We start from the raw sequence: 24264 nt of genomic DNA, 5'->3' as shown, positions 1-24264 counted from the left end.
TTGAAGGCATAATCTGCCTTACTGCTCTTTTTTTAGGTTCAGATCAAACTTTGATTATATAAAATATGTAAAATGAGGTTGCCCCCCCACACCCCCTTTTTATGCACTTGTTCAAAAATCTGCAAGGTATCGGTGTAGGTCTGCTGTTGGTCTAAAGCACCACTCTGCATTTCATTGGTCAGCAGTTCATTCAATATCCTCAAATGGAACGTTGACCATCTAATTTTATTTCTCCCGTACATTTCCAATGAATAATTCTAAACCTTGCTCTTATTGTTATAGAAGGTTGACCATGAAAACTCATGCATATCGTGGTCGCTAGCTGGGCCAGGGAGTATTACAAAGTCTTTCACTCTGGATAAAGCCTGTTCTGATTATAAACGCGTAATCCAAAGTTGTCTAATGATTGTCTTGACCTTGTGTCTTGCAGGGGTATCTCTCTCTGTTGCACCATCGAGCATTTTAAATCCTCTTGCCTTCATTAGATCTAGCCATAGTTTGGCCCTGGCTGACAAATTAGAATTTACAACCCCAATACATTTCAAATTTAAGTCGCCCACTATCAAAGACATACCTACACTACCATCTTGGGCTATCAAATTAAGCATATCAATAACTTAACTGTAAAACGTTTGTGTCTGATAGCATAACAGGATTCCAGTATAAATGTAGAATCGCTGTTTGAGATACTATTGCGTTATCTTGATCTCTAAATGCTATTGATAATTGCAGACACAGGTGAGGAGAAGCCCATGCTGTCAACTTGCCATTCGTATCTAATTTAACAGCTGTCAGCAGTCCCGCTGATGGCCTTCCCTTTCCGTTATGAACTGCTGGGACAAGTATTAGTTAATAACTGGGGAGGGTTGGTTCCATCAGCAGCCATGTTTCTTGCAAAACAATAATTTCAACATTTGCAAAGGATTACTGTTAGATGGATTAAGCAAGTGCCTCTAGCCTCGAGTATTCCAGCTAACCAACTTAATAATACGTGGAAGATATTGCTTTTGACATACATTTTTTTTGGCATACTTTTTTACGTTCAGTGTGTGTCTCATGAATGGCTTTCATTACTCATGTCCAATCCGAGTGGTTAGCTGATTCAAAGTATACGCATCTAACTAACCTACCTGAATTACCCCTAAAATGTATAGAGATGTTATCTCTTTTATAGTCATCTCTTTTATAGTGACTATCGTCACTATGCAAATTATTAGTCTCTTTCTTAGCCGCCAGTGGTGGTTTCAACTCGAGACAGAATCCTGCTTCTCCTAGGCTTTGCCTCACCTTCCAGATTAGATCCTTAATGATCATTCATGGAACTGTTAGAATAACTGTGTCCCTAGCACTATTGTTTTGGAAATGCAATGTTTCAATGTCACAAGATCTAATCTGCAATTTTGGGAAGGCTTTGAATACAGTCATAAGAGTAGTTCGATTTGGGAAGGGGTCATTTCTATGGCGATTATTCATTGTTACAGACAAGAGATCTGAAGACTTTTCTTTGGGCTTTTTCTGTAGGCAAATGAAGGGTCAGAATATCTACTTTGGTTTGTTTTTCAGATGTGTTCCTAGAGTTTTTTAATGATTTCTGTTTCTCCTCTAACGTGAGGAACTGACTTTGCATTATAATCACTCAAACCATTGATCTTAAGGTCATCTAATGTAGATTTATAGTTCATCACCCTCAATTAGTTCCACCTCTTCCTCTATTTGTCGGGAATAGGGGGGTAGTGAATAAGTGGATACATTCATTAATGCCTCCTCATTTTATGGTTACCATATTGGTTTCGTTATTATGTGGTCCCAACACTGTCATGTTCATCTATGATTTGCCCTTTCTTAGTTTTGCATTTCGTATTTTCATTTGGAAGGTGTGCAGGGGTTGTCAATTGATCTATACATTTATTTAGCATTGTTAGATCTAGTTTGTTTAGGCGCTTGTGTTTTTTTTATTTTTTACAAACGCCAGCCTCTCCCCTTACACCCATAAAATTTCATACAATGGTTCCTCTCCTGGCATAGTAGTTGTCGCCATTATATTTCTTGTATCTGGGATTATGTCCTCTGATTCAAGTATTAATTGCTGCGTAGTAGAGCATTGGGTTGGTTCTTGGGTCAAAACATCTACCATAGATATAGGGAATATTTGAAACCTCTGCCGACCGCCACACTTCCTCTGTTTGCATGCCCACGTCTTTCGAACATTTAGAATGATGTTTCATTACTCCTATGTTATTTGGTGCAACATTCGTGTTTATTCTCATTTGATTTTTATCCTGATTCATGTCATGAGCTATCCAGTCAATCTTTGAGCACAACAGTCTACAAGTGTCATCTTTTGCCGAGATTTTACCAACTAGTGGTTCATACAATTTTGTTAACACAAACCGTTGTTCATGGCATTCAAGGTGAGCTCTTGGGATAGTAGAGTTGGGGGTCTTAATCCAAAGGATGGTCTTGGCGTGGGCTTTGCAAAAGATTCTGGCGTGGATGCCGACATATCGAGGGATGAGTTTCTCTGATTTGGGTAAAGAATTGGAGAGTGTGAAAGGTTTAATTTGTTTTCGGCTGCATTTCAATGTAGGTTTCGAAAACTATGCTAGTCTCGTTTCCATGGCTAATTCCTTTGTGCATACCATGTGTATTTTCATTTTGGCCTCTAACTACAAGTTGATCACTAAGCAACGGCTGTTCTACGTAGGTATGAGTAGAATATTGGGATACAACTTGTGAATACAGCATAGGACAATCTATGGTATCGGCAGCATGGAATAAGGCCTCTGTGATGGTGGGAGTTTCAATTATAGTAGATTCTGACTCCTTAACCTTGGAGTTTATTTGCAACTTCGAACTTGTTAGACAAACACTGTAGTCCTCTTGTTCTGTGATTTTTAATGGTTGGCCCACTTTTGGTATTCACAGCTAATAAGTCAACATCCGAAATTGAAACATTCTCCACATTGACATGCGCATTCATATTGTTGCCAACGTTTTTCACAAAGGTCGGTGTTCATTCATTTTTCTTTCCAGTGTTCTGGTTTAATTGATGTTTTCGCGATGCATACGCGCTCCATAGACGTCTTAACATCCATCGTCAGGGTTTTAGAGCGTTTTAATTTGGGTTTCATGTCGTTCTGTAGATGGTTAATGTTAAGTGTGTCTAGATGGCTAAGCACACATTCATCAGAAGTTATTAAATTCACTGCGTGGAGTGGCATGGCAGACATAAGATTGTACATTGCCAGTCAGCTGGGATCCAGCTGACGTTCAGTTACACAAGGATACGAACTCTCGCTTAAATGTGAGAGGAAGGCGTATGCGCAGTCCACAAACTGGCCTATTTAAATTAGAATATCCTTACAGCGAGGATGTGCTGTTGGCTGTGAGCTGTGCTGTGCCACCAAGCCAGCAGCCCTCGATAGCGCGCTGAAATGGGCACGCTACCGGGGGGCGTGGCCTATAGAAGCTACAATAAGAACAATATTACGTTTGCCAAAGGAGTCCATAGTATATTTGTCCAAAGTAATAAGTCCAGAGTAAGTTGCACGTACCAAGTTGTGATTTAAAGGGTCCTGGTGGAGCCAAGGACCTCGGCTCAATTCAGACCGATCACAGACTGCACAGGGAGATACTTCCTTCTCACAAGAGTAGCCTTCTATGAAAACAAACACTGGACACCCTGGTCTTGGGCCCCATCTTTATTGCCGGCCCAACAATTGGTCATTCCCCTCTGCATGGCTTTAATTAATTTTACTTTTTTTATTTATAAAGTGCACAGACAATCCGAAGGCATCAAGGCGCTGGTTACAGGAGCATGTTCATTACATGTAATTTTTGTAAAGTATACAGAATAGACATGAGGATCAATTGCAGGAGCAAGAAGAAAGGAAGACATCAAACGGATGTGTTTTTAGGGCTTTGCAGAATACCCAGAGATATGGTTCTGCTCCGAGTGAGGGTGGGAGGGAGTTCCAGTGTTTGCGATGTAGGGGAAGCTTGAGCCTCCTGTTTTTGGTAGTTTGACATTGGGTAGGAGTAGGCGGTGGGCATAGGGTGTCCTGGTAGGTCTAATGCAATGAGCAATATTGCATCTGTTCCTTGTGGAACTGTTAAACCATAAATCTTCGCCCTGTTCGCAGGCTGACCTTCTACTGAATGACTCATTCTTCCTCCGTCAAACCCCCAAGCCTGCAAAACCCAGAATGTCCCAGCTACCTAAAAATGCATCATGCAACCTTTAACTGCAAGTCTGAATAAACTCACAAAGCCCCACTACATGCAGATGTACATAAATTCCTCTTAAACTCCTTTTTTGTTTCTCTGTGTCTGTGTGTGCAAGACGCTATACATATATATATATATATCTGAGGCTTGTGGAATCTGCTTGGATCACATGCTGTGCATAGGCCGACATCTAGTGGAAGTTGCAGAGTATTAGTTAGTTTTTCGAAACTCAAAAATGGGCGTCGACACAGGGCGTGCCAGTAATACTATCCCTAGTGTGACATCCACTGTACCCATGATCCCTCATGCGTCTAGGACCCTCAGATTGTTTTTTCCGCCATACTGGTCGGAAGCATTCAGCGGAGTTCCCTGGCATTTGCCATACTTTGAAAAATATTGTTATATTTCCCCTTTTTCTCCACCCCAACGTCGAGTCACCGAAATTCAACACTCGACGCCGAACCAGAGAAGAAAGCGACCGTCGAGAGCTTCACGACGGAGTGGGCCTAGGAAGGCCTCTGGCCTCGGCCCTACAAGTACGGAGAGTGCGGGGTGGACATACTCTACACTCTTATATACATTCTTATATATTCCTACACTTACTAGCCTGCTGCCTCAAGGTGCGTATGGATGGTACCCCTTTCCAATTTTGCCCAAAATGCAACCGCAAGTATCCTTGGGTTGACAGACACGCCACGTGCAATCTCTGCTTGCCAAGGGATCACCCCGAGGCAAATTGCAGAGCGTGTAGTAGGTTCAAACCTAAAACACTAAAAGACCGTTCCACCAAGCGTTGGGCCCACCACGCCAGGCGTCAAGAGGCCATGGCCACGGAGGGTGCCTTCAGCGACGGCAGCGACGCCGTACTTTCGGACGGCGAGGGCAACACAGCGTCGAAAGACAGCCAGGCGCAGGTCCCCGACCTCGGAAGGTCATCCGGCAGGGCGGCTAGAGGGAAGACCCCCGGCGACGAAAGTGCAACCCACAGCACTTCCAAACACACGAAGCCCCACCGAGACTCGACGCGCACGTCGAGCTCTCGGAAAGAGGCACATAGGGAACTGTCCGAATCGGCGTCCTCTGGGCGTTCTAGATCGCTGCATGACTCCAAGCAATCGTCCACTATTGCCAAGAGTGCCTCGCTCCCCAAGGTAACCGAGGTTCGATCGTCGAAAGATGAAGCTGACCTCTATCCCCAGACCGCACTCCAGGAGTCTGCGTCAGCAGCCCAAGTAACGCCTATTCCCGAATCCTAACCTACACGGTCGAAGGATAGTACCACCACTTCCGAAGCTCGACGCCAGGCGTCGAAAAGCTCTGAAGGCCCAAAGAAGCAGGGTAAACACTCTTCCAGCCACGGGGAGGGGGAAAACAGAGGAAGCAGTCTCAGCCTACTTCCACACCGCAGAAACATTCCACTCCACTCAAACAGACAGGTCTCACACCTCTATTATAGATGACAGGGAAACTCCCCCCAGGCAGAGTCATTCCCAGTTTAAGAGAGTGGTCTAGTGAGGACATAGATAGTCATGTTAAGAATGTCATCATTGGCAGATTTCTATGCTAGAAATCCTCAACATTTTCTCACTTATAACTCCGACGGGTCAGCACCCTCAGGCTCCAAAGATCCAATCCCCCCAAGTAAAAAGTCCTGGTTCGAAACAACACGGTCTTCAGATCCCTTCCACATTCACCCTTATTCTGAAGAACAAGAAGATCCTTCCCTTTGTGAGGATACAGATTTGGGCATGTTGGAAGAACAGACTGGGACAGGCTACTATGGGGACGATGAGGAACAAGAGGGGGAAGAGGACGACCCAGAAACATGCAGGGTAGATTCCCCGGTAGATAAAGAACCACCGGTTACCGACTCCCCTGTCGACAACCAGCCCCTCCTAAATGAAGTCCTATCTCGAGCAGCAAACCACTTCCACGTTGACACCCAGGGTGCTCAAGAGGAAAGAGATTTTGCCGTAGAGTTGGTGGGAGAAAGGAGACCTGTTGTGCAGGCCATCCCTATCCTTAGGTCGAGCCAAAGAAGAATAGACCCTTCACTGGTAAACCCCAACCTCACCAGGGCAGTCAACCCCCAGGATTGAGAAGCTTTTCAGGGCAGCCCAATCAGACCCACTGTATATAAGAGGGCATCTGAAACCGGACTCCCTAGTCGTTACAAACACCCGCAAGAGGGCAGGAACACCCTTATCAGAAGCTCCTCCCGACAAGGAGAGCAGGAAAATGTATGTGTTCGGCAGAAAGGTTGCCTCCACTTCCGCCTACCAAGCAAGAATCACCAACTCCACCACCCTGCTGGCGAGTTATAACTGCCACCAATGGGAGGAAGTCGCGGCACTCGTAGATTCCACCCCAGGACCCCTAAAGAGCCAATTGGCACGAGTCTCAACGGAAGGAAGAGCCGTATCCGGTTGCATTTTAAAGGCAACCTTTGATGCCGCCAATAACGCCGGTAGATTGATAGCAGAGGGTACTGTTATCAAGAGACATGCTTGGTTACGGCAGTCTGGATTCAAGCCCGAAACCCAAGCATCATTGTTGGACAAACCGGTGGAGCCAGATCTATTGTTCGGTAAGGCGGTCGAGGACGCGCTGAAAAATGCCAAGGACGAGTATGAAACACTCAAGTCCCTAGGTCAACTAACCACTAGGCCCCCAAATCAAAGGGGTAATGGCAATTTTCGCCGCACACGCAGACAAAATTCCCAAAGAGGGTCAAGCTATTCCCAGGGCCAGGGTACGCAGTGGGACAATAACCAACCGTCTACTCAAGGTTATAGCAGAGGGAATAAGAGAGGACGGGGTAAAGGTAGAGACAGCCCCAGTAGAGGCGGCGGCACGCCTCCACCAAAATAGTGTTGCTCCGCTCAGGGTCACTTCTCACGCATCCCCAGTAGGACGCATTTCCAACTTCACCCAAGCTTGGGAAGGGATCACATCAGACAGATGGGTGCTGTCCACAGTGTCCGCAGGATACTGCATAGAACTGTTGGAGCGTCCCCGAAACCGCCCTCCACGACAAAGAACACATTATTTGGACCACCAAAGAATCCTTCTCGAGGAGATCGTCAATCTGCTAGCAAAGGACGCGATCGAATTCGTCCTGGGACACCAGGTAAACAAGGGTATTCATCCAACTTACTTCCTTGTACCAAAGAAAGATTTAACAATGCGTCCAGTATTAGACTTACGGCCTGCAAACAAATATGTCGAACCCCAAAAGTTTTGCATGACAACGCTCCAAGAGGTAATCCCCCTTCTAAAAAAGGGGGACTACATGGCAACATTGGACATGAAAGATGCCTATTTTCATATTTCCATGTTCCCAGCGCACAGTAAGTACTTGCGGTTCAAGGTGGACAGTCGGCACTACCAGTTCAAAGTACTGCCCTTCGGGATAGCTTCAGCTCCAAGGGTATTCACCAAGGTACTGGCGGTGGCGGCAGCACACCTACGCAGGGAGGCAATCCCGGTGTACCCTTACCTGGACGACTGGCTCATCGCAGGGGAAACCCCAGCTATTTGCAGAACAAACATTCAAAGAACAATCGACCTCTTCGAGTTGGGTTTCTCAATAAACGAGAAAAAGTCAAGTCTGGTGCCAAGCACCTCCAAACAGTTCCTAGGAGCTATCCTAGTAACACAAGAAGGGTTGACCTTTCCATCAGAGTAAAGAATTCGGAATATACTACTGCAAATTCCTCAATATCAGGCCGGTCGCCAGATAACGGTACGCAAAGCAATGCGTTTGCTAGGCATGATGGCGTCATGTATTTACCTGGTCCCCCACGCGCGCCTGCGCATGCGTCCCATGCAAGAATAGTTGGCGAAACAGTGGTCTCAGGCAAGTGGACAGTGGGACGATCTACTGGTCGTTTTGCCAACACTTGTACAAAGCCTTCACTGGTGGACAAGAAAAAATCTGTCCAACAGGAAACCCTTTTAAGACCCTGAGATACAGGCGGTAGTCACAACCGATGCATGCCTAAAAGGGTGGAGAGCTCACCATCTCCACCACACGACTCAGGGTCCCTGGTCTCAATCAGTAGCCAAGAATTACATCAATCTGCTAGAGCTTCTGGCAGTATTCAAAGCGCTTCAAGCCTTCGAGCCCTACCTACTGAATCGGTCAGTACAAATCCGGATGGACAGCACTACAGCCATGTTCTACCTGAACAAACAAGGAGGGACTTGTTCGCCAAATCTGTCCAAACTTGCCTAGAGAATTTAGATATGGGCACTCAAACGGAACATCTTCCTGTCATTGCAACATGTACAGGTTCCAATTCTCTAGCAGATGCACTGAGCAGAGATCCCCTCCCAAAGGAACACGAATGGTGTCTACACAGAGAAATCGTAGAAGATCTCTTCTCTCAGTGGGGTTCCCCCACCATAGACCTATTCACCAGAAGCGAAAACAGACAATGCCCAAGATTCGCGTCCAGATTCCCACAACCAGACTCCCAGGGGAACGCCCTGTGGATGAACTGGTCAGGGATGTTTGCATACGCTTTTCCACCAACTCCTCATCAGGAAGGTGGTCAACAAGATGAACAGGGAATCGATGACGCTCGTCCTAGTTGCTCCCATGTGGGCGAGACAACCGTGGTTCCCACACTTACACAGATTAGTGATGTGCGAACCCATCAAACTCCCGGGCTGGTACAACCTACTGTCCCAGCATCAAGGTCAAACAGTACATCCTCTACCCAACTCAATGAACCTAGCAGCATGGCTCCTGAGGTCATAGAGTTTGGACATCTCAATTTACCTCAAAGATGTATGGACATCCTAAAAGAATCTAGGAAGCCTAATACGAGGCACTGCTACTTTGACAAGTGGAAGAGATTCGTTATCTGGTGCCAGACTAAACAAATCAACCCAGTTGATTGCACTCCTTCAACTATTGTTACATACATGCTCCACCTGCTGGATGCAGGACTGGTTTTTAACTCACTGAAGGTGCATCTGGCAGCTCTGTCAGCATACACCACCTCCCATAACAAGGTGTCGTGGTGGAAAGTTCCAGTGGTAAAAGCCTTCATGGAAGGAGTAAAGAGACTTCACCTTCCTATTTCAAACCCACCACCAGGGTGGGACCTTAATGTGGTTCTATCTAAACTCATGGGCCCCCCATTCGAACCCATGCTTAAAAGCAGTCTCAAACACCTGACTTATAAGACAGCCTTCTTAGTAGTTATTACATCCATAAGAAAGGTCAGTGAAATTCAGGCTCTGTCAGTGCAGGATCCTTTCTTTACAGTCCACAAGGATAAATTGGTTTTGCGTACACACCCTAGGTTCTCGCCTAAGTTTATTTCCAAATTCCACGTGAACCAGTCCATCGAGCTTCCGGTTTTCTTCCAAAACCCACAAAGCTCGGCTAAGGTGAAACTACACACCCTAGATGTGTGTAGGGCGGCCCTCTACTAAGTAAACAAAACCAGAACGCTAAGGAAAACAGACCAGCTGTTTGTCTCCGTAGCTACGGGCAGAGAGGGGGATCGCGTCTCTAAAGGTGCCATCTCTAAGTGGATTGTTAACTGCATCCAGCTGTGTTACTCCCTTTCTGAGAAAACTCTGCCTTTCACGCCAAGAGCCCACTCTACAAGAGGCATCGGGGCCTCTCTGGCTTTCATTGCAAATGTACCCCTTGACACCATTTGCAAAGCAGCTACTTGGAGCTCTATTCACACTTTTACTCAGAGTCATGATGCCTACCTCCAAGGAGCCAGGTCCGACCCAGCAACCCCAGAGGCAGGCATCATTTCCCCCAGGGGAGTGCCAGCGGGCCCAAGCTGGGGCCCTTTGGACGCAGTCCTGGCGCCTTAGGCGCCAGGCTCATGTTGGACCTCTGTCCTGGCGCCTTAGGCGCCAGGCTCATAAAGCTAGACAAGTGTTCAAGTGTTTTAATGTGCACTTACCTGATGCAGACCATGCTGCCACATCCAGGCCCTCTTGAGGTCTGAATGGATCTACTTTACCTGTGGGACTACTTTCCACCCGGGTGTGGTCGGGGAAGGATACATACCTGATCAGAGGAAGGATACACACTTCGGACTTCTTCCAAAGCTATTTAAACCACACCCGATCAGCAACTCAAGCTTTGCGTTGTTCTGCTCCTCGCAGCTGGACGCTCACCGTGTCAGCTCCTGCATCTGGACTTCAGCCACGCCTGTCAGCATCCTGGGTCACCTGCAAAGGTAGACCAGAGACCTTACCAGCTAAATCTGCACCACAGAGACATCACCGACGATCCTGAAGGGGAAGACATCATTTTTAAAAGCATTTCGTTACGATCGCTGCAGCGCTGCATTTCACTCACCTTTCCTGGGTTCCTCCATCTTCAGCAGCGATCATCCGGATACACAGCCACTTCCCAGCGCCTAGAGAAAAAGACAAGAATAAGAGGTGAGAGAAGGAAGGGAATAAGACTTACCTGTTGGGTCATTCCCATTTCATTTCGGGTCTTGCCGCTTCCAGGCATTTTCCGGACCCCGGCCCCTATGGGGGAAAAAAGACAAAGACATTGAATGAGCGTATGCAAAGACAGTTCCCGAGCGCTCATCCAGAACTAACCTGCCATTTACTGGAACTGGAACTGCACGTTTCACTTCGGGTCGGTGCCATGTCTCCGGCATTCCGAACCACGGCCCCTAAGGGGAAAAAAGACATAAGCATTAGCGCTTGCTGCAAAAAGACAATGAACATTATTATTAAGCTTGGACTTTTGAACTTGCAACAGAACTTTTACAGAGCCTTACCTGAATAGTCAAGCTTACCTGATCTCCCATCAATCCTCAATCCAGTGAAGTAACTGGGTTTCAACGCGCCCCTGCATCAGAAGCAGGATGGAGAGCTCATCCTTCCTGACCCTAAGGTGAGACTTCACGGGGAATCGTGGAAGGGTATTGTGGAGGGTTGGAAGAGAGTGGGAGGCTTGAGCATAACTCAGTCAGTAGGTAATACTCCCTTTTCACGCACAGGGGAATATTCCTGCGAGCCGGAGAAGCCAGGGTAGAGGGCCCTTCCTGTCCATCTTCAGAGTCCTGCGCTTCACCATTGAAGAAGCATCAGCACTCAAAGCCAGACCTGCGCCTCCGTGGGAATCGGGTGAGCGTTACACTCAGCACTACTGCATTGACACCCGTTCCAAGACAGATACTCAAGTGGGACAAGCGGTTCTAAGACATTTATTTGCTCATGAGCCTCCTCATATCCCACCTCCTCCTTCTAACACTGCTCGCTAATCTATGCACAGCATGTGATCTAAGCTGATTCCACAAGCCTCAGAAGAGATGCATTACTCACCGTAATCGTATTTCTGATGCTTGTATCTGCTTAGATTCACATGCGACCCACCCTTCCTCCCCTCTGAGAGAAGGCGCGCATGGATGCTTGTAGTCTTATCTTCTATCTATTGTTAGGCAGAAACCTGTGCAGTTCCATCTGGGACCACTGCAAAAGATTTAGGACAACAGGTGTTTGGCAGTAAACCCACTTGGTAGCAGTCTGTACCACACAGATTCACTTGGTAGCTGTGGCTGAGCAGTCAGACTTCCCTCAAGAAGAGTTAGGCAGTATACAGAGTATTCACAAAAGGTCAAGAGGACACAATAGAACAAGTAAACACTGACCAGGGCTTGGTGTAAAAGAGATAATTATTTATTTAAAACCACATCTAGAAAAACACACAGGCACTAATAGTAAGCAATTTAAAAAACACGGTCACTAAAAGATGTACACTACCTTAAAAGAATATTAGACAAGTCTTAAGTAAAGCCCCACTTATTTTCAGACCGCGGTGAGCGCTTAACGTAGATGGCACTCTAATAGTTTGTTTTAAAAAGGGAGAGAAAGCAGAGAACAAATTGAAACAGATCCCAACACTTTTTCAAGAACACAACAAGGGAGGAAAGCAAAGTAAAACCGTGAAGTTAGAGTTCAAGAAGCCGGATCCACTTTCAGAGGATCCAAACGAAATGTGTCCAAGGTCACATGGTGGAAATGCACAAAGGTCTTGTAAAGGTTCAAAAAGGAGTTGGACCACAGAAAGGGACCAGTTAGAGGGTCAAGGCGGCCAGCCCAGTCCAGAAGGTTAAGGAGTTATTACCTTGTAGCAATCTTTAGAAAGGGAGGCCTGGCGGACACGGTACCTTAAAGTGGTGAGAACGCTACAGCGGAGGCAGTTGTCCCTGGCAGCGGGTGCAAGTCGGTGCTTCGTCCGGGGGAAGAGGATCTCGTCGTGGAGGAAGACAGGAGTCCGTTGCACTGCCAGGGAAGAAACCAGCAGCAGAGTTTCTCAGGTACAAGGAGTGGTCCGGTGATTCGCGGTTCAGTGGTGAGTGGCTATCCGGCTGCCGGGGTGCTTGGCACCGGCAGTTCGACCACAAACCGGGCTGGGGTGCGAAGAAGGAAAGGAAAACTGGTTGTGCTCACCAGTCAGGGGAAGAAGCCTCTCCAGCCGGGAGATCTTCTCTGTCGTCGGGAAGTTGTGAGTCGGTTCCGCAGGGCTCCACCGGTGGTGTCGTTGTGGTAGGCCGGCTCAGCTTCTCCCTCGTCGGATTCTCAGGTCCTGTGGCGACTTCTGAAGTTCCTGTCCCCAAAGCCCTGCTTTTATGCAGAAAACCCCCATTCACTCAGCCTAGCTGTCAATCAAACATGCTAAGTGGTGAGCCGGCCGGCTCACCACTTGGGCCAATCACACAAGAGTGCGACCTGAGTTACCAAGGTAACTCGGTCCAGGGGGCCTAAACCCCCTCCCACACCCCCTGTGGTACCCAGACAGAGTGGCACCACTTTTGGAGGCTTCTGTGGAGAAGCCCGCCAAAAAAGTGGAACAAAGGGCACGACTTGGGTTGGAGTCACAGAAGAGAACACAAACGCCATTTTAGAATCGAGTCTTGGCAAAAAATACCAACCGGAGAATTAATATTAATTAAATAAACCGGCGGTATGTTCGAGGCTATGAGAATTAAATAATTACAGTTGGTAGCCTCGAACAATGGGAAAATCCCATAGGAAAATATTTGCGGTCGAATATAAAAAGTAGTTTTCACTTCCACCAGCCAAAACTCGATTAAGGGGGACGGAGACGTGCCCCCTCGACTAACAGACCCCGGGGCAATCGAATTGCCCTGACCAGTACGTCCACAATATGATGGTTTGTACTGGTTTCTGTTAATAATTTCGGACTAGTAAAGCCAATGGTGACTTTACATGCCCTGGGAGACAGTAGTCAGTCCCAGGGTATGGAGTCTATGGTGGGGTGTCACTTTGACACCCCTGTGTTACTGCACGGAGGGTGCTGTGTAACACACATAGGAAAAACACATGAGACCCTATGATGTAAAGGACCACATAGCCCATAAAACACATTACCAGTAAAAGGAATACCATTAATCATGTCCAAGAGTGGGAGGAAAAGAGTCTCACTCTTGGCAGGAGGAAAAAACAAACTCCAGAAATCCAGCAAAGCTGCTGGGGGACTCACCAGGTTAGGAAATTCAGCCTAAAGAGAGAATTCTCCCTAACATCTATCTGCTTGGATTATCTGTACTCGCGCTACTCCTCATGCTACCTCATGTCACAAAGGAAAAACACAATCTGGTGGTCCTAGACGCGTGAGGGATCATGGGTACAGTGGACGTCACACTAGGGATAGTATTACTGGCACGCCCTGTGTCAACGCCCATTTTCGAGTTTCAAAAAACAAACTGTAATACTCTGCAACTTCCACTAGATGCCGGCCTATGCACAGCATGTGAATCTAAGCAGATACAAGCATCAGAAATACGATTACGGTGAGTAATGTATCTCATTTCCTTCTGTACTGTGGCATCTCTGAACCGGTCTCCCTCTGCATGCAGATTGAAACTCTGTCTCCCAGTAACCCTCTGTCTCCCGGTTTCCATGTACTCCAGTGCACCCCGTGTGTAGATCGTGATTATGTTAACATTGTATCTTTCTGCACGTGTGCAAATCTAATTTGTATTAATTCTAATGTACAGGTACACTAAAAGTAACCTACCCCATCCATATTTAGATCCGCTCGATACATATCGAATCGCAACACAGCGCCCAGTTCGCTGCCAACCCAAAGTAATTAATATGGCATGTGCAACACAAACCACTCTTAATCATGGGGTCCCTTCCTGATTACCCCAACAATCTGGTCCATTTTTGTTTAAAAATGGCACGTGTGATAGTTGTGGGCCTGCTCACTAAGAATTTTGCCAAAGGAACCTGATCTTGAGGACATCAGTGAAGGATTTTGCTACTCCAGTGGTCGTGATATTTCACCCATGTTGTGTGGCAATCGCCCCCTATCTTTCTCGGGTGACTTTCTCTTTTTAAGGCAGCAGATTCCTTGGGCCTTCCTGTGACTGTATTAGAGATAAAGTTGCAAGCTCAGCGCCACCTGAGGCAATGCTGCTGTTTAGCACGGTCATTGCTGAGTCATTTGTTTCCGACAGAGGCCTTCCCCTTACCGTCTGATGCAGAGGAGATAGGCATTCAATAGCCTGTATGCAGTAACTTGGTAAATTATAGTTGAGAGAAAACACACAAGTCTAAAGAAGAATGCTCCTTGCTAGCTCAAGAGTAGAGTTGGTGGTGTATCTTGGTAGATTTATCTACTTTTGAAAACCTTTATACCATTCCACGGGTATACAACCTGTGGCTCTCCAGATGATTTGGACTACATGGTAGTCGTCATTGACTATGCTCATTTAGGGTGGATTAGAGTTGTAGTCGAGAAATGTTTGTCTACAAAAGCGAAGTTGCAGCCCGCTAATCTAGTCTGTTTAAACATTGGTTGTTTATTTACCAGCAAGCATGGTTTGAAGACTGCTGGTACTGCTGAGAGGATGCATTCCAGAAGGATGGCTCTTTAGTAATACTTTTGGTTACTATATTATACTACATCAGACCATAAACTTTTATTTTGAATAAACTTTCTTGCTAACAAAACATTATTTCAAAGATTCCCCATTAAGTTAAGGATATTTTGGTTCTACTGTCTGCTGTGAGCATTTTTCCTTCTGCAATCCTTGGCGGAACATCTTTTGAAAATACGCATAAACTCACAACTAATTTCCTTCAGGAAACCTGCTTTAATTTCCTTTTTTGTCCTGTTTTTTGCTTTGGACCAAAAACCTTTAAAAATCCTGTCAAAACATGCATGTTTTTTCTTCTTGTTTGGTAAAATAGCCTTTAACAAGACAAATTAACATCATTAATTACACAACGATTAAAACATTTATCAAAAGAAGATGGCACAATCAATTTCAGTTACCGAATACTACAATCTATAAAACCTTACTTAACAAACTTCATCAAAGCAATTAAAAATATCAGTTACAATTATCAAGTTACTCAAATTCCAAACATCGACATATTTAATCAATTGGTGTTTCTCTCATACCTTAACTAATCAGATTTACAAAATGCATTGGGTCAGGCACTCGTTTAGCTCCAAGCTTTTAATAAAACCAACTACAGCAGCACCATTGAGTTATTTCTTCCTGCCACAATCTTTCCAAAGAGACTCAACTGTCTAGATACAGCATACCAGTACATTTATAAAAGTAGAGTGTACGCTTCCCTGTCGGGCAGGGCACATAATTAGCAAATGCTTTAAGTCTTCCAAGTCCAACAAACCGCAAAATCTATAATTGGCTAATTCTACTGAACATAAATACCTAATTATAATTTGTTTGGTGTAGTAGAAGTTCAAATTAAATTTTAAAGATTGACCAAACAAGTTGACTCAGGTAAATTGAGAGATAATATGCTAAAGTGCCACAATCTGTATGCTCCTTAGCAAGGTGGCTTACTGACTTGTAGGAGTGCATTTTTTCAACAATATTAATCCATTCACGAGTATAAAGAGTCAGCTTGACTTTAACTGGAATTGTAATCAAATCAGTTTTTGACATTTCCATTACTTTCAACAAGCTCAAACAATGTTCGACCAATTCATTTAAAGTTTGCTGCTTTTCACCCCCAATCAAGTTATCCAAATCACAATAGGGAGAGTCAGGAGCAGGGCAGATAATATTCCTATACAGAGTGAAGTCTCCAGTTGGCTCCAATTGTCAAGGAATTAATACCCTCCAATTTAGCTAAAATATTCACCACCCAAAAAAAGTGCACCTCAATCCAATATAACATAATTGGGAGGATCTTTCTGTCACAAAATGCAAAGGTTGGAATGAAAGAAATGTTACCAAATCGTGTCCAACATCGTTTGATTTGATAATGCAACGGCTCGGCAGTACAGCCATTCTCTGATTTGCGATTAGTGGTTTTTGGAGATAATAGGAAAGCCCGGATAGATAAAGGTTTCAACTCGTTCCAGGACTTCTTTTAAATAGTTTGTACAAAATGAAGTCAAATGCTTCTTTAAAGTACAGGGAAATTTTTAAAGAATGAGCGTTTGCAAAGTAATTAAAAGCATTCAAAAGACCCTGGGGGCCAATTTCAGTACTATCGAAGATTATAAAATCGTTGACATAGCCTCTCACAGCGAATCCGTCTAAACCCCCGGGACAACTGCTTCCAAGTGGGCCCCTCCCAACACAAAATCCCACTTTATGCTGATGTGTTGCTATCCATAATGGACACTTCTGCTTCACTGGGGCCAGCCCTTGCTGAGATCCATAAGTTTGGGGGGCGTATCAGGCTTTACCATCAACTTTGGGAAATCAGCGGGATTGGGCTGGAGCTGGAGGGGACCGGGAGTCCTTTAGATCCCTATGCCTGATTTGACTGAGCGAGGAGTCTATTCCCTACCTGGGGGCCCAGATTCCCGCCCGCCCAGAAGACCTCTATCGGGCAAACTTCTCTTCACTCTTCAAAGACTTGGAGAGGGACCTCGGCCGCTCGGCCGATGACTGCCGCAAGAGATTTAGCTCCTTGGTCATATCACTGCTTGCAAAATGAATTTCCTCCCATGGTTTCTCTATGCTTGCACATCCCTCCCCACTACAATCTCGTGGCCCCAGCTCCAGCGCTTACAAAGGAAAATATTCTGCTTCATTTGGAGGGGTAAAAAGTTGCGAGTCCATCAGAGGACCATGATGAGCAGTTCCAGGCTTGGATGCTTAGGGGTCCCTGACCTCCAGAAATATCAGGTGGCGGCAGAGATAGCCCACACCCAGGCCTGGGCCATCGTTTCAGGGCGCCCGAAATGGCCAGAGATTGAACAGTCTTGCTTGCTCTGCCCCCTATGCTTCCTTCCACACCTTCCCTCCCGCCCCTGTGCCGGTCATGGCCAGGCACCCTGTTCTCCACTAAACACATCTTGAGAGCATGGGACTGGGCTCGCAAATATAAAGGCATCCCAGGAGGCTTATGCCCCTCTTCCCCCAGTCTTTCACAACCCGGCCTTCGCACTGGGATCCTGCCTCTTGAACTTTAAGAACTGGATTGCGGGTGGCCTTAGTTCCCTAGGTCAGCTCTGAGTAGAACCAGCCGTGCACCTTCGAGCAATGCAAGAATGCCTTTCCGGCTGGCAGAAACAGATAGGTTCACCTATTCACAACTCTGACACTGGTGCTCCCATCCGCTGACCCGCTCGGCTGTATCACATGCCCTTAGCCCCCTCGAATTAAGTCGCAGAACCACCAGCTCTGGGTAAAATCTCGTCCCTCTAACGGTTATTACAGGTGGACTTCCTTGCTGCTAGGGCCTCCTATATGTCATAGTGAGAGGCGGACCTCGGGCACCCGATAGAGGACCAGACCTGGGTAGACAACTGGTCAAGGACGCACTCATTCTCCTTTTGTATCACCAACCAGGAGGGCGCACGTATATTACTCCTACAATGGTAGTATCCCCCCCCCCCGCTCCACCTACACCACATCAACCAGACCCTAGACGCCGTATGCTGGCGCTGCTGTGGCCTCCCGGGGTCCTACCTGCACATGTGGTGGACATGCCCATTGATACAGGAGTTTTGATCCCAATGCATTGCTACCATTGCAGACATTACTCAGGTGGCGATTCCATTGGAGCCATAACCTATCCTCTTGGGAGTCCCAATTCCAAGTACCTAAGTACCTATCAGAGAACCGGCAGGAAAGCGACCCTCTTTACACAACTGCTGCTTGCCGCTAAGATTATGGTGGCACATACATGGAAATCCCTGGAAGACCCATTGATGACCCTATGGTGGCTAAAACTCTGCGACATTTTGATAGCCGAGAAAATCTCTGCGCCCAACATTAGCCTGCTCCACCACTTTTCGAACACCTGGGTGCCCGTGTTTGACTGCGGCCAGAATTTCCTGGAATTAATTTATAAACCACGCCTGGTCACAACGGCCCTTCAATCGGACGGCGGGGAGCCAGCTCTTGCCCTTGCAGCGCTGGATTCCGACAATGGCTGGGTGTGGTGGGGATGGAGGTGTCCAGGGCATACTCGAATATTGAACTGGAGGCGACTAGTTGTCTGATGTCTGTTAACCTAATTGTCATCTGTGTGCTGGTTTTAAAATAAACAAGTTTAAAAAAAAAGTTTGTGCAAGGCTAATGTTGCTGGCGTTAAATAGTCACCAATATCGGAACATATATAAATTAAAAAGACAAGAGGCCAAGACGCACCCTTGTCAAACTCCCCTAGATGCTTTATAGAAAGTATTACTTATAAACAAATGAATAACTTCACACCATGGATCTTGAAAGTAAATGGAATTGCAGTTCTCCAATTATCCCCAGCATTCAGTATTTGGTTAAGTGATATAGGGGTTTCCTCTGCAAGAAAGCTTTCCTTCAATCAAACAGGCTTGTGAATTGTCTTCCAGGTCATTTCCTATCATGTTAGACTTCATGTCCACTTGATTGTCTTTTGTTATGCCTTTTAAAAACATGAAATGCCCAAACCAGCAAACCGTAATCCCAAAAAGAAAAAAAAGAAAAGAATGACTTCGAAACAATGGAGCAGCAAAGCAATAAACTGGATGGACACAGGCAAGGGCAAATAAAAACAAAAGACCAGAATAACTCTAAAATGGATTTGTGGAAAGACATGAGGTTGGAGTGAAAAGAAAATCAAAATGCCAAATCTTCTGAACACGCGCAAACCAAAGGGGAAAAAGCAATCAAAGAGCACAGAGAATGCGAAGTCTCAAAGCTAAATTTCGAATGGATTGTGTCCTCCCACGTATTCCTCATCTATGATAGTCTTATCTCGCCAACTTCACTGCTTCAGATTATTTTTTGCCAGAGGGCGCTGTGCACCAGGTCATGGCGTCTGTTTCTCGGGGGCCGCTGTGGCGTGTCAACGTCCATAGTTGTACAAATAGCCCCGTATGTTAGCTACCTGAGCTGCTACGTTGGCGCACAGAAGGGAGCCAAAACCCAGTTGGAGATCCTAACACATAAAGCTAAACTTTTGGAAAACCAAATACTGAAAATCAATCTCAAATATGGGAGATTCTCAATAAAACCTGCTCTTATGTTCTTTGAAGGGAAGATTGTTCCTAAGCTGGTTTATGGTCTAGAACTGTGTTTTGATGTAATATATTGTAAGTTGAACAAAATAGAATGTCGAATCTGGAGACTGATCCTTGGAATTCCCAACGCGGTCCCTCTTACTGCTATCCTCTATGAGTTGGGTTACATCTCTCTTTGGGCTCATGTACAGTGGAGGATGCTTACCTTATATGCTAAAATTAAGGACCCTACCTTAAATACCTTACATGAACTGGTAGGGCATAACATAATCTCCTCTGGGTTTTTATTGAAATTTAGCAATTACTGTAACAGCATCCTGCAAAGTATAGACTCAAATTTGGAAACCTTAACTAACAACCCAATTTTAACTAAAAAAAGGTTGCTAGATCAGGGCTGGCTCTTTACATGAGATAATTTCCATTCATACAGTTCAATAACTCGACTAGCTCACGAGCACAAGAAATGAGGATGCCTCTCCAAAATCCTTACTCTTTTCCCATATCAGTACCATCCGGGTCTGTTGCTAGGGCAGCGCTGGAACATTCTCCCAACTAAACACATTTTACTGAGAAGAAACCAAATATCCATGGAGGAAAGCCTTTGTAAATTATGTAACTTAGAAAATGAATCGGCTAAACATCTTATGTATTTTGTACAGTTGAAGGATTTGAGGAATTCTTGTCTGGGCACACTGAATGATTATTACTCTTGCTACTACATGGATACAGTTTGACAACGTGGCCTAAATGTCCAAAACACGCAAGAGGGTTTGGCTCTCTCAGGCTTCCTCAAAAGACTGAAGTTAGTTTGATTTAGCTATCCCATAGGGAAATTGCGTCATACTGAGTTGGCCATTTTTTCAGACAGTCTTGGGTGTTATTGATAAGTTCTGGTTTTCTGTCTCTTTGGTGGTAACAAGCCTATTCCTATAGAGTGCCAGTAAATTAATTTTCTTATGATATATATTGGAAAACTCTTATTTTTACTACTCTTTTTGCTAATTTTTCCTAATTTCTGATGTCTGTCTCCTGATATTGTTTTTTTTTGGTTCAATTTTATGCAGTCTTATGTAAATACTTGTGAAAATGTTTTCACTTTTTTTTTTTTTATCCTTTTCTCTATTTGTATAACTTTTGTTAAGGTTTGAATAAATCACACACAAAAAAAAACAAATAGCTTGTGCCGCGCCCGTTGGCTTCAGTTCAGTTTTTCTGATCTTTGCTTCGAGACAAGGACGCGCTTCGTTTTTTCCTAGAGAAAACATTTCCTCTTCATCTACTCATTAAACCCCTAAGCCGGGTTTCAAAAAGCGTCATGACTGTGGAGCAAAAATGTCCATCATCAAGTTTGCCTTTGGTGTTTGGGTAAAGACCATCGAAACGACGACTGCGGCTCCTGTCAGTCTATGAATGAAAAAGGTCTTTGTGAACCAAAAGGTAAATTGGCGGTGGGGCGGGAATCTTCGAAGGGCTCTTCAAAGAAATACAAAATAAACGGGGAGTCCAGAGTCTCGACTCTGCACAAACATCCAAAGCGGTCTCGATCGAGGAGTCGGTCGAGAAATTATTCAATGTCTTCTTCTAAGAAGTCAAAGAAGAGATATCACAGGTCTCCCTCTTCGGCATCATACACCTCCACTGAGGTGCCTGACTAGGTCGGATTCCCCCAGCAAGTGGAATGCTTTCAGGGTGGAAATGATGCAAATCTTTGAGAATGCAGCCTCGACCCCCGCAAAAGAGCCTTGCAAAAGTCAGACACCGGTCGCTCCCTTGGACGACGCAGGCAGGTCCAAAACTACTTCAGCAAGTAGTAAGTCGGAGTCTGAACATTCTCGACCCCGACAACAAAAAGTCAAAGCCTTCAACCCGGGAATCGAGTTGATCCCTGGTTCCGTCGAAGAAACATAAAACGTTGTCGATCGACGTCTTCATCAATGCCATCAGCGCTGATCCCTTCGATGCCGAAGTCCAAGGTAACTTCATCGAAGAAACCTTTGACGGTTCCTTCGGATCCCTCGAGAAAAAATTCTGCTATAGGAAAAAATCTACAAACCTGTACCGAGGTCTGACTTTTTGAAGTCAATGTCCTTATTTTTTAAGAAGAAAGTGCCTCTGAGAAGGATGTGTCTGTTTAGAGTCAAATTTGGCTCTAGAGAAGTTCCTGAGTAACTAATTGACCCTGAGTGAAGGTTAGACGACCTCTGCGACTCCCTCCACTCTGCCAGTGGTCTAGATACGTCACCAGAGTTGAGTTTACAAAACCCAACCCTTCAGAACATGCTGATTCAGGGTACAGGAACCTTATGAGCAAGGTGACTGAATTCATGGGGTGGGGCAGGGACTCTCCAACCTTTGAGCAGGATGATACGACAGACATCCTGAATCAGGGTCCGCAAAAAGACCCAGTTGCCCTACAAAGGAAGGTAGAAGCTAACTGGAAGACTCCTGATGCTGGTTCAGCTATTGATCGGAGCTTTACTAGAAAGTATAGACCATCTTCCAGTGACCCTGATTATCTCAGGAAACACTCTACACCTGAGAGCCTTGTGATCCAGGCTGCAACTTCTTCCAGACAGTCAGCCTATCCCTCTATTCCCCCAGATAGAGAGGATAAGAAAGTGGACGCTTGGGCCCGCAAGGTGTTTACCTTGGGCAGTATGGCTCCAAGTCCACAAATGTCATCTGTACCCTAGCCAGGTTTACCCCTACCCTGTGGGACTGTATTCAAGGGGTGGCTGAAAATATTTCAGAAGGCGAAGAAAAGGGAAGGCTTTCTGAATATAATTAAGGATGGCAAGGAGGTGATGTGGAGGGGGGTGTCTCCAGGCAGGGCTGGATACTGCTGAGAGCATCAGCAGATCCATGGCTGCAAGCACGGTACTCCACAGATTTGCGTGTTTGAGAAAGTCAGGGGGTTTTCACTGGACGTGCAGGCCTGGCTTCTCAACATGCCTTTCGACGGCTCGAGGTTGTTTGGCAGTAATGCCTCCCTTACTACATAATTGTACTACTACACACAAAACCTAGAGACCACATTGCATACAAATATGAGCATATACAGGGAAAGTAAAGTAAGCAAATGAGCAGCAGTACTAATAAAGTGTTCATAGCCTAACTGATTATCTTCATGCACTGCTGTGTTTCAGCCTTGCTTCATCCCCTATGTATATGTATCATATGATGTGCCTGACCCCTAAGGAAAGTAGTTTAAGAACATATGAGAAGGGTAAGGTCTACAAATATAGTACCTTTTCAATGTTTAATTCCTGACTGTCAATGAAGAAAATCACCTTGCCTAGATATGTCGGTGAACAAAGAGGGAGCAATACATGTGATGTTATCAATGACATTTGTGATGTCATTTTTTATGGCATGGGTGTTAATCTTAACAGTGCACAGTGGTGGCGCAAGTTATGGTTGCTTAGCTTACCATAACTCGTGAATTTCTGGGGGTTTTCGGTTGTACTTGCAACAATATTGATAGGGTGTCCTTAGTGCAAAGTAACTATAATGTCCCTTTCAAATAGTTGTTGTACTGAATTTGATAGGTTTTTCTTACGGCAACTTAACCATAGGAGATATATATATATCTTTATATATATTATACATTTTGTGAACCGTTGTGGGTGGTTTCCCACTCTGGAAAATTATTGAGGATACATGCAAACATGACTGCCAAATTCTCCTTGTTGAAACACTCTTTAGGAAATGTACAGGGCCCGATCATTCCATACATTATACTCGGGAGATGGCTTTTTCATAGGGATTTACGATTTCCTAACAGTGGGATTTTAATCCTCATTACTCTGGTTGCTGATGTACACTTACTCTTGTAGTCCCTTTTCTGTATCTGTTATCAACCCACCCAGAAGCCATCCTAACATGGTTTCAGCCTGTGTGACTGTTAGAAATGTATTTCCAGGACTTGGACTTCCGCTGGATGATTCAGGTACAGTGCATACATGTTAAAAATGCATTGTTATATTGTGCACAATACCTTTAGTTTGTTATGACATGCGTTCTAAACACTGAGTGAGAAAAATGTGTTTTAGCATCCTTAGGGCAACCATCTTGCTGTCATTTGTGTTTCTGATTAATAAAAAATAATTCACAAAAGACTGTACCTCTACTAGTGTTTTTCTTTTAAACTACACTATTGCCACTGTTGTGTACATAGTTACCCCTTGTGGCGATAGTTAATGGTGGTCCAAAAAACACTTTGAAACAAATCTTAGAGTAAGGTGTGTTGAACTTGCTTGTAACAGTAGATAGTTCAACTCTGAACTACATGTTCTGTTTGCTCAGAATTTCGAGGCTAAAAGTAGTAAAAAGTTCAGTTTTTTAAGTGGCATATTTGAGAAAATGTGCTCAGTGTTTCTAAATAGGTCTCTAGTATTGCAGATTTTAAAATGTGTTTTTCACAGGTATTGTATTTTGTAATTGAAATTGTGATTTTTGCAATTATGACGTGCCTTGTTGGTAAAATAGCTAAAAGCTTACCAGATGTTTGTAGGTTATGTTGTTTTAACTTAATATGCCTTTATCTCTACAGTGTAGAAGTTTTG

General features: G+C 45.1%; 1 protein-coding gene across 3 annotated transcripts in view; it reads left to right on the top strand.

The window, feature by feature from the left end:
* Window positions 1–24264, top strand: part of LRRFIP2 (LRR binding FLII interacting protein 2) — a 1092194-nt gene that overhangs the window by 797714 nt on the left and 270216 nt on the right. The gene's annotated exons all lie outside the window — the stretch shown is intronic.

This window comes from Ambystoma mexicanum, chromosome 5p (genome assembly GCF_040938575.1).
Source record: "Ambystoma mexicanum isolate Mex_15411 chromosome 5p, UKY_AmexF1_1, whole genome shotgun sequence".
NCBI lineage: Eukaryota > Metazoa > Chordata > Amphibia > Caudata > Ambystomatidae > Ambystoma > Ambystoma mexicanum.
Note: the sequence above shows the minus strand (reverse complement) of the source record. Positions and strands in the feature narration are given on the sequence as shown.